Below are 10,264 nucleotides of genomic sequence, written 5' to 3' on the forward strand. Positions count from 1 at the left end.
AAAAGTGTGATTGAATCAATGTCGCACCGCTAGTGACAATGTGGTATACATCTCTGGATTTTTCTGATTCTCTCCTAAAATGTAATTATTTGTGATAGTTACAGGAAGACATTTGAAGTCTCACAAGTGAGTTAATAACAGCTAAGATTTGAACCCCGATTGAAGTCAAGCAGGATTTCTATAGGACGGAGTCTGCTTTCTTCAAGAAAAATATCTTCAAGTAGCTGCAGAATAATGCCACTAGCCCACTGCTGTAAATACGTTTTTTGTTTTTTTGTTTGTTTGTTTTTTTGAGACGGAGTCTCACTCTGTCGCCCAGACTGGAGTGCAGTGGCCGGATCTCAGCTCACTGCAAGCTCCACCTCCCTGGTTTACGCTATTCTCCTGCCTCAGCCTCCCGAGTAGCTGGGACTACAGGCGCCAGCCACCTCGCCCGGCTAGTTTTTTGTATTTTTTAGTAGAGACGGGGTTTCACCGTGTTAGCCAGGATGGTCTCGATCTCCTGACCTCGTGATCCGCCCGTCTCGGCCTCCCAAAGTGCTGGGATTACAGGCTTGAGCCACCGCGCCCGGCTGTAAATACGTTTTAATTGTTACATCATCATCTGATCAAGACTCAAAGGTCTGCCTGGGAGTGCCGGAAGAGTGAAGAAAGGGAGGCTGGCTCAATTTAATTTCCTCAGTGGAAAACGATGCATTACTACTGCACTGTTTGTGTGAAAATACACACAATAGGAAATTTCCCAAAAATAGGAAGCAGCCAGAGAAATACAAAAGTTCACTACAATCTACCCTTTTGGGTGCTCAAAATCTACACATACCCTTCTCCCCACAATTAACCACCTGCCCTCCAAAATGCAAGACAAAAGTAGAAACAAAGAACAATGAAAACAGTAACAAATGTAAATATTGGGCTATTTCTTTCATTGCTAAATGTCAATGGCCTAAATAAAAGACTGTCAGAGTAGGGTTTGTTTGGTTTTTGTTTGTTTGTTTTTGTTTTTTATGAGTTGGAGCCTCACTCTATCGCTCCCAGGCTGCAGTGCAGTGGCATGATCTTGGCTCACCGCAACCTCCGCCTCCTGGATTCAAGCAATTCTCTTGCCTCAGCCTCCCAAGTAGCTGGGATTACAGGCACCCGCCAACATGCCCAGCTAATTTGTTTGTATTTTTAGTACAGACAGGGTTTCAACAGGTTGGTCAGGCTGGTCTCGAACTCCTGACCTCAGGTAATCTGCCTGCCTTGGCGTCCCAAAGCACTGGGATTACTGCTGTGAGCCACCGTGCCTGGCTAGAGTAGATATTGAAAAGCAAGACCCGGGCTGGCATGGTGGCTCACGTCCGTAACCCCAACACTTTGGGAGGCTGAGATGGGCAGATCATGAGGTCAGGAGATCAAGACCATCTGGCTAACACGGTGAAACCCCGTCTCTACTAAAAATACAAAAAATTAGCCGGGCGTGGTGGCCTGAAGGTTTTACTTTTAAAAAGTAAAAACCCACTTATACACAGAAATGGGCTAAAAGTAAGGGGCTACAGAAAGACATACCATGAAGATAATCAAAAGAAACTTGAAAAGGCCTGGGGCGCGGTGGCTCCCGACTGTAATTCCAGCACTTTGGGAGGCTGAGGCAGACGGATCACCAGGTCAGGAGTTCGAGACCAGCCTGGCCAACATGGTGAAACCCCATCTCTACTAAAAATACAAAAATTAGCCGGGTGTGGTGGCGGGCACCTGTAATCGCAGCTACTCTTGAGGCTGAGGCAGGAGAATTGCTTGAACCTACCTGGGCGGCGGGGGTTGCAGTGAGCCGAGATAGTGCCACTGCACTCCAGTCTGGGTGACAGAGAAAAACTCCGTCCCGAGAGAAAAAAAAAAAACAAAGGCCGGGTGCGGTGGCTCACGCCTGTAATCCCAGCACTTTGGGAGGCTGAGGCGGGTGGATCACAAGGTCAGGAGATCGAGGCCATCCTGGCTAACGTGGTGAAACCCCGTCTCTACTAAAAATACAAAAAAGTAGCCAGGCGTGGTAGCAGGCGCCTATAGTCCCAGCTACTCGGGAGGCTGAGGCAGGAAAATGGCATGAACCCGGGAGGTAGAGCTTGCAGTGAGCCAAGATTGCGCCACCGCACTCCAGCCTGGGAGACAGAGCGAGACTCCATCTCAGAAAAAAAAGAAAAAGAAAAAAAAGAAACTTGGAGTAGCTATATTTCAGACAAAGCCAATTCAGAGGAAGGAAAATTGCCAGGAATAGAGTGGCATTACATAACGGTAGAGGTGTCAATTCTCTAAGAAGATAGAAAAATCACCAGGCCCAGTGGCTCACACCTATAATCCCAGCACTTTGGGGAGGCTGAGGCGGGTGGATCACCTGAGGTCAGAAGTTCGAGACCAGCCTGACCAACATGGTGAAACCTCGTCTCTACTAAAAACACAAAATGTAGCCAAACGTGGTGGCGTATGCCTGTAATCCCAGCTACTCGGGAGGCTCAGGCACGAGAATCACTTGAACCCAGGAGGCAGAGGTTGCAGTGAGCCCAGATCATGCTACTGCACTCCAGCTTGGGTGACACAGTGAGACTCAGTCTCCGGAAAAAAAAAAAAAAGAAAAAGATACGAAAATCTTCAATTAGTGTATGTGCCTATAGCAAAGCATCAAATATGTGAGGCAGAAACAGACTAGCAAAAAGAAAGACATTCACTGGTGCTTCAACACCTTATATCAGTAATTGACAGAGGCAGCAGGCAGAAAATTAGTAAGGACATAGTTGAACTGAACAGTGCCATCAACCAACTAGATTTTTCTTTTTTTTTCTATTTTTTTTTTTTGAGACAGTCACTCTGTCACCCAGGCTGGAGTGCAGTGGCACAATCTCAGCTCACTGCAACTTCTGACTCCTGGTTCAAGCGATTCTCCTGCCTCAGCCTCCCAAGTAGCTGGGACTACAGGCACCCACTACCACCCTGGCTAATTTTTGTTTTTTGTTTCTGTTTTTGTTTTTTTGAGACAGAGTCTTGCCCTGTCGCCCAGGCTGGAGTGCAGTGGCGCGATCTCGCTTCACTGCAAACTCTGCTTCCCAGGTTCATGCCATTCTGCTGCCTCAGCCTCCTGAGTAGCTGGGGTTATAGGCACCCGCCACCACGCCAGCCTAATTTTTTTGTATTTTTAGTAGAGACGGGGTTTCACCATGGTAGCCAGGATGGTCTTGATCTCCTGACCACATGACCCGCCCGCCTCAGCCTCTCAAAGTGCTGGGATTACAAGCGTGAGCCACTATGCCCAGCCCAATTTTTGTATTTTTCTTAGAGATGGGGTTTCACCATGTTGGCCAGCATGGTCTTGAGCTCCTGACCTCAAGTGATCTGCCTGCCTTGGCTTCCCAAAGTGCTGGGATTACAGGCGTGAGCCACCTCTCCCAGCAACCAGCTAGATGTAATTGACATTTATAAAATACTTCATCTGTTGCTGCGTGCGGTGGCTCATGCCTGTAATCCCAGCATTTTGGGAGGACAAGGCAGGCAGATCACGAGGTCAGGAGTTCAAGACCAGCCTGGCCAGCATGGTGAAACCCCATCTCTACTAAAAATACAAAAATTAGCTGGGTGTGGTGGCGGGCGCCCGTAGTCCCAGCTGCTCGGGAGGCTGAGGCAGGAGAAATGCTTGAACCCTGGAGGCAGAGGTTGCAGCGAACCGAGATTGCACCACTGCACTCCAGCCTGGGTGACAGAGTGAGACTCTGTCTCAAAAAAAAAAAAAAAAAAAACAGATGCTTTCCTCCTAAGGTAGGAACAAGGCAATGTCCTCTCTTACCCTCCTATTCAACATCATAGTGGAAGTCGTAGCTAATGTAATAAAACAAGAAGAGGGAAAGCAGGTATACACATTGGAAAGGAATAAATAAAATTATCTTTCTTTATGGAAAACATGATCGTCTTTGTAGAAAATCCCAAAGAGGCTGGGCTCAGTCACTCACACCTGTAATCACAGCACTTTGGGAAGCTAAGGCAGGCTGATTGCTTGAGCCCAGGTGTTTGAGACCAGCCTGGGCAACATGGTGAAGCCCCATCTCTACAAAAATTACAAAAATTAGCCAGCCGTGGTGACACCCACCTGTAATTCCAGCTACTCAGGATGCTGAGGTGGGAGGATTGCTTGAGCCCAGGAGACTGAAGCTGCAGTAAGCCAAGATCGCGCCAGTATACTCCAGCCTGGGTGACAGAGTGAAAGCTTGTCTCAAAAAAAACCAAAACAAACAAACAAAAAAAACCTTGAAAAATCGCACACACAAGACAAGTGAAAGACAAGCAAACCCAGCAATTGCACCTCTTGGTGTAGACCTACTAGAAGTGTGTAGGCCACACTGGGCACCAGTCACTCGAGCACAACATATCCTGACCACCAAAACCAAAAACAACCTGTAAGTCTTTTCAACAGTAGAATGGACAATTGTGGGCTGGGCACAGTGGCTCATGCCAGTAATCCCAGCACTTTGGGAGGCCAAGGCGGGCAGATCACCTGAGGTCAGGAGTTCGAGACCAGCCTGGCCAACATGGAGAAACCCTGTCTCTCCTAAAAAATACAAAAATTAGCCGGGCATGGTGGCACATGTCTGTAATCCCAGCTGCTCAGGAGGTTGAGACAGGAGAATCTCTTGAACCCGGGAGGTGGAAGTTGCAGTGAGCCAAGATCGTGCCATCACACTGCAGCATGGGCAACAAGATGGAAACTCCATCTCAAAAAAAAAAAAAGGCTGGGCACAGTGGCTCACACCTGTAATCCCAGCACTTTGGGAGGCTGAGGTGGGTGGATTGCAAGGTCAGGAGATCGAGACCATCTTGGCTAACACAGTAAAACCCCGTTCCTACTAAAAATACAAAATTAGCCATGGGTGGTGGCGGGCGCCTGTAGTCCTAGCTACTCGGGAGGCTGAGGCAGGAGAATGGCGTGAACCCGGGAGGCGGAGCTTGCAGTGAGCCGAGATCACACCACTGCAGTCCAGCCTGGGCAACAGAGCAAGACTTTGTCAAGAAAAAAAAAAAAAGAATGGACAATTGTGGTGTATTTATACAACAAAATACTATGTATTATAGCAATGGAAATGAACAAACTTCAGATACCTGAAGGAACATGGGTGAATTTCATAGACATGAAGAGGTCAGACACAAGCACAGCTCCACACATAGAAAGTTCAAATGGCAAAACTGTATGACAGCTGGTTAAAAAACCAAATGAGGGGCCGGGCACAGTGGCTCACACCTGTAATCTCAGTACTTTGGGAGGCCTAGGCCAGAGGATCACTTGAGATCAGGAGTTCTAGACCAGCCGGGGCAACAAAGCAAGACACTGTCTCACTTTTTCTTCTCTTTTCCCCTCCCCTCCCCCCTCCCCTCCCCCCTCCCCTCCCCTCCCCCCTCCCCTCCCCTCCCCCCTCCCCTCCCCTCCCCTCCCCTCCCCTCTCTTTCCCTTTTTTCTTTTCTTTCTTTTTTTTTTGTTTTTTTTTGAGACAGAGTCTCGCTCTGTAACCCAGGCTGGAGTGCAGTGGCCGGATCTCAGCTCACTGCAAGCTCCGCCTCCCGGGTTTACGCCATTCTCCTGCCTCAGCCTCCCGAGTAGCTGGGACTACAGGCATCCGCCACCACGCCCGGCTAATTTTTTGTATTTTTAGTAGAGACAGGGTTTCACCGTGTTAGCCAGGATGGTCTCGATCTCCTGACCTTGTGATCCGCCCATCTCGGCCTCCCAAAGTACTGGGATTACAGGCTTGAGCCACTGCGCCCCCCCTTCTTTTATTTTCTTTTTTCCTTTTTTTGACGGTCTTGCTTATCACCCAGGCTGGAGTGCAGAGGTGTGATCTCACCTCACTCCAATCTCTGCCTCCCAGGTTCAAGCTGTCCTCCCACTTTAGCCTCCTGAGTAGCTGGAACTATAGGCACCTGCCACCACGCCCGGCTAATTGTTGTATTTTTAGTGCAGATGGGGTTTCACTATGTTGCCCAGGCTGGTCTCCAACTCCTCGACTCAAGTCATCTACCCGCCTCAGCCTCCCAAAGTGCTGGGATTACAGGCGTGAGCCGACAGGCTCGGCCAAGACCCTGTATCTTAAAACTAAACTGTGGTATTAGAATCAGAATAGCACATACTTCTGGATAGAGGGAAGAGGTGGCACTTGGAAAGGGACATGGCGGGGGCTTTCTGGGGGTGCTGGCAGTGTTCTAGTCTTTGCCTGGTGGGGTTCATACATTTGAACTTCATGATAGTTTAATCAGCTTCATGATAGTTTAATCAGCCAGACCAGGCAGGTGGATCACCTGAGGTCTGAGTTTGAGGCCAGCCTGGTCAACATGGCAAAACCCCATCTGTACTAAAAATACAAACATTAGCCGGGCGCGGTGGCTCAAGCCTGTAATCCCAGCACTTTGGGAGGCCGAGACGGGCAGATCACGAGGTCAGGAGATCGAGACCATCCTGGCTAACACGGTGAAACCCCGTCTCTACTAAAAAATACAAAAAACTAGCCGGGTGAGGTGGCGGGCGCCTATAGTCCCAGCTACACGGGAGGCTGAGGCAGGAGAATGGCGTAAACCTGGGAGGTGGAGCTTGCAGTGAGCTGAGATCTGGCCACTGCACTCCAGCCCGGGCGACAGAGCAAGACTCCGTCTCAAAAAAAAAAAAAAAATACAAACATTAGCATGGTGGCAGGCACCTGTTATCCCAGCTACTCGGGAGGCTGAGGCAGGAGAATCGCTTGAACTCAGGAGGCGGAGGTTGCAGGGAGCCTAGATGGCGCCATGGCACTGCAGCCTGGGCAGCAGAGCAAGACTCTGTCTCAAAAAATAATAATAATAAAAATATCAGCTGAACATTCAAGTTTTATGTAATTTCCTGGAGGTGTATTATATTCACAACAAAAGAGTTCCAAAGTGGGGTACAGTGGTGCACTCCTGTAGTCAGAACAACACAGGAAACTGAGACAGGAGGATCGCTTGAACCCACTTCAGCCTCCCAAAGTGCTGGGATTATAGGTGTGAGCCACCGCACCCGGCCCTTTTTTTTTTTTTAATTAGATACAATATTTGTCCTTAATTCACACTTTCCAGGAAACTCTGGTGTTTCTTAGAGAGTCTATGAAGAACTCTGGGATAGTCCTAAGGAAATGCAAATTAGGACAGCCCTGCAGTATCACGTTACACCTGGTATCTATTATGAAACCCAGCGCACAGCCAGGCTGTGACTGTGAACTCCACTCCCACACTGCTGCCGCGGCCAGGAATCACTGGCAGGAGCTGCACGAGAACTCCCACTCCTGGGCATCTATCCTGAGGTGACAACTCAAAGAAAAGTGCTCCAAGTACAAAGGTGTTTAAACTGGTGTTATTTATAACAGCAAGAAAAGTGGAACCAAGCCCGACACCAGGGCAGGCTGGTGGATCCCCAGGGAGCTGCTCCACAGCCACTGGGGTTCACGCGCAGCAGTTCCTTTTCCCTATTCCTGAATTTATTTCCAACTACATATATCAGCAACTACAACGTGGACAACAAAACATGTAGCTACCACTAAATTGGACTGTAGATTCTTTTTTTTTTTTTTCTTTTAGATGGAGTTTCGCTCTTGTTGCCCAGGCCGGAGTACAGTGGCGCGATCTCGGCTCACTGCAACCTCTGCCTCCTGGGTTCAAGTGAATCTCCTATCTCTGCCTCCAAAGTAGCTGGGATTACAGGCGCCCGCCACCACGCCCAGCTAATTTTTTTTTTTTTTTTTTGTATTTTTAATAGAGATGGGGTTTTACCATGTTGATCAGGCTGGTCTTGAACTCCTGACCTCAGGTGGGTGATTCACCCGTCTTAGCCTCCCAAAGTGTTGGCATTACAGGCGTCAGCCACTGTGCCCAGACTGTAGATTCTTTCAATGATCTTTCATTCATGTTAATTTTTCCTCTCAAGCATCTCTTGGCAAGAGGAATTAGCAAAGAGGTTTGAAAGGTCTCTAGGGGCATCACTGGCAGTTCTCCCAAACCAGCAATGTTGGAGGACCAAGTGATGTTGCAGAAACACGTTGAACAAGCACTTCAGGAAGGGGGTTTCCCCTCAGCGATCAGAGGTGCTGGCGTCCCTGGGAAGAAAACCTTCAAGACCTCCAACCATCTGAGGACATTTTCTCCACATCCTTTCGGCTGTCTCTCCTGACTGTAATATGATTAGAGACATAAAATGTCTTTCAAAATAGCTGTAGGAGACCAAACGAAAGCTCTACCATGGACCGTGCACCGAGCATGCACCAGGCGCGAGGAGGGAGTTTCACACATTGAGTTGTGCAGTCCTCACCTGCACACCTGAGTGCAGGTGAGGACACTGGAGATTGTAGGAGTGGTATGGCGGTCTCTGTTTTCTAGCTGTGTGACTTTGGACAAGTTACTTAAACTCTCTGGGCCATTGCCTCCTCACCTGTAAAATGGGAATAATACATACCTTTATCTCCCAGCTCTGTGTAGAGAGGGCTCTGGAGTCAGATGATTTGGCCTATAGTCCTGATGCTGCTCCATACTCTGTGTGACGTTAGTAGGGGGTCATTTCACCCCCTAGCCTGGAAGCAGAAGGTAGCTCTGTACCTGCTTCACCTGCAGGAGGTGAGGCCAGTGGCTCTGTGCAAGGCTGGCTTAGAGAGAGTGAGTGACAACTCCTGCCTGCTCCAGGCTGCCCAAGTGCGTTTCCTGCTCTTTCAGGTTCATCCACACCAGCTCCTCCGCTGCCGCTGCCTCCTGAGGCCCCCAGCTCCCTCCTCACAGCCTTGACACTGGAGATGGAGGCACCACCTTGGGGACCCCGACTGCAGCCTGCTGCCTCCTTGGTCACCTCGTCTGTAAAATGACCCGCCAAGTTACACTGATGCGCAGGTCACCGTGCAGGCGGGGGCAGCTGGCCACTGGATCTGGCTGCTTTCTGTGCCTCCCAGGAGGGGGTTTGTAAATGAGGGGGCTCCCTGGGCCTCCTGTCCGCCTTTACAATGGCAAAGCAGTCATCACAAATGTCCAAAAACATGTGACCTGACAAAGAAGCAAACTTCTATAGGCCTGGGCTGGACACTCACGCTAAGAAGCAGGCCAGGCAAGCTCGGGCCTTGGAGCCTGCAGCGCACCGTGGCAGCTGTAGGGCAGGATTTGGGTTTAGACTCAGGGAGTCCTGGGTTCGAGCCTGGCTCTGCCGTTTCCCATCTGGTTAAGTCCTTTCGTATGTCTCTGTGTCCTGTCCGTGGGGCCCTCACTGGGCGTTAGAGGAGTACCCGGGAGGGACCTTGTTGGAGCCACACCCAGCAGGGTAAATTTCACTCGACTCCCACCCCACGCCCGGATCGGGCTTGGCGCCATGCGGTTTAGCCACAGGGTTTTGTGGGTCCTCACCCCGACCGCCCCCAGGGGAATTATTTCTGTCGCAGGCCAGGGACTGTTGGCAAGAGGGCGCATTCATGAGTCCCGAGGCCCAGAGAGGAACACGTGAGCGGCCCAGGGTCCCCGAGGGGAGAGGCGGCGGAGAGCTGGGCTGGGTCCCCGCTTCCCTGCGCTGAACGCGGCGGGGCGCGGCCTCACGGCCAGGTGTTGGTCCCGGCCCGGGAGGGGCCCATTCGCCGCCTCCCGCCTCCGCCGCCTGTCCTTGGGCCTGGCTGCCTCCCCGGGCCTGGATACCGAGCCTTCTGCACGGCTCCGGGACCGGGGTCGCCCCCTAGACCTGGGGCCTGCCCTGCAGGTTTCTCACCGGAATCCCAGAGGTCCAGCCTCTGTTTTCCTTCCCAGCGACTCGCAGCTCAGTATCTCACCAGCAGTGCGATGTGTCACCAAATGGAAGAGCCCTGTCCCCGTGGTGTCTGTGGCAGACTCTGAGTTGTCTCCCACGTGGCCACGCACCCTAGTTGAGACAAAGGGTGTGCTGGATGAGCCTTCTGGGTGTGCATCGGCTGCCTTGCAACGCGGGGCTCCTAAACCCCTTTCTCCCTGGATGGTCTGCAGATTCGGAGAGGGAACAGCAAGTGTCTTCAACCACCAGACAGGGAGAGCGCCACACCGGAGGGAGGGCAGAGCAACAGGAAGGAGAGGGCCAGGGTCTCCCTGCCCACTCGGGACAGCTACTGCTCCAGCTGCAAGCGAAGACGAACTCCCTTCTCTCTTGCTCCAGCAAGTCCCTGCTCTCAAACTCTACTCTGGTAGCATGAGCCAGGCCCATTGTTCTGTAACTGGCAATCATCCCATTTCCCACTATTTAACAAGGGCTTAC

Source organism: Macaca fascicularis, chromosome 1 (genome assembly GCF_037993035.2).
Source record: "Macaca fascicularis isolate 582-1 chromosome 1, T2T-MFA8v1.1".
Classification (NCBI taxonomy): domain Eukaryota; kingdom Metazoa; phylum Chordata; class Mammalia; order Primates; family Cercopithecidae; genus Macaca; species Macaca fascicularis.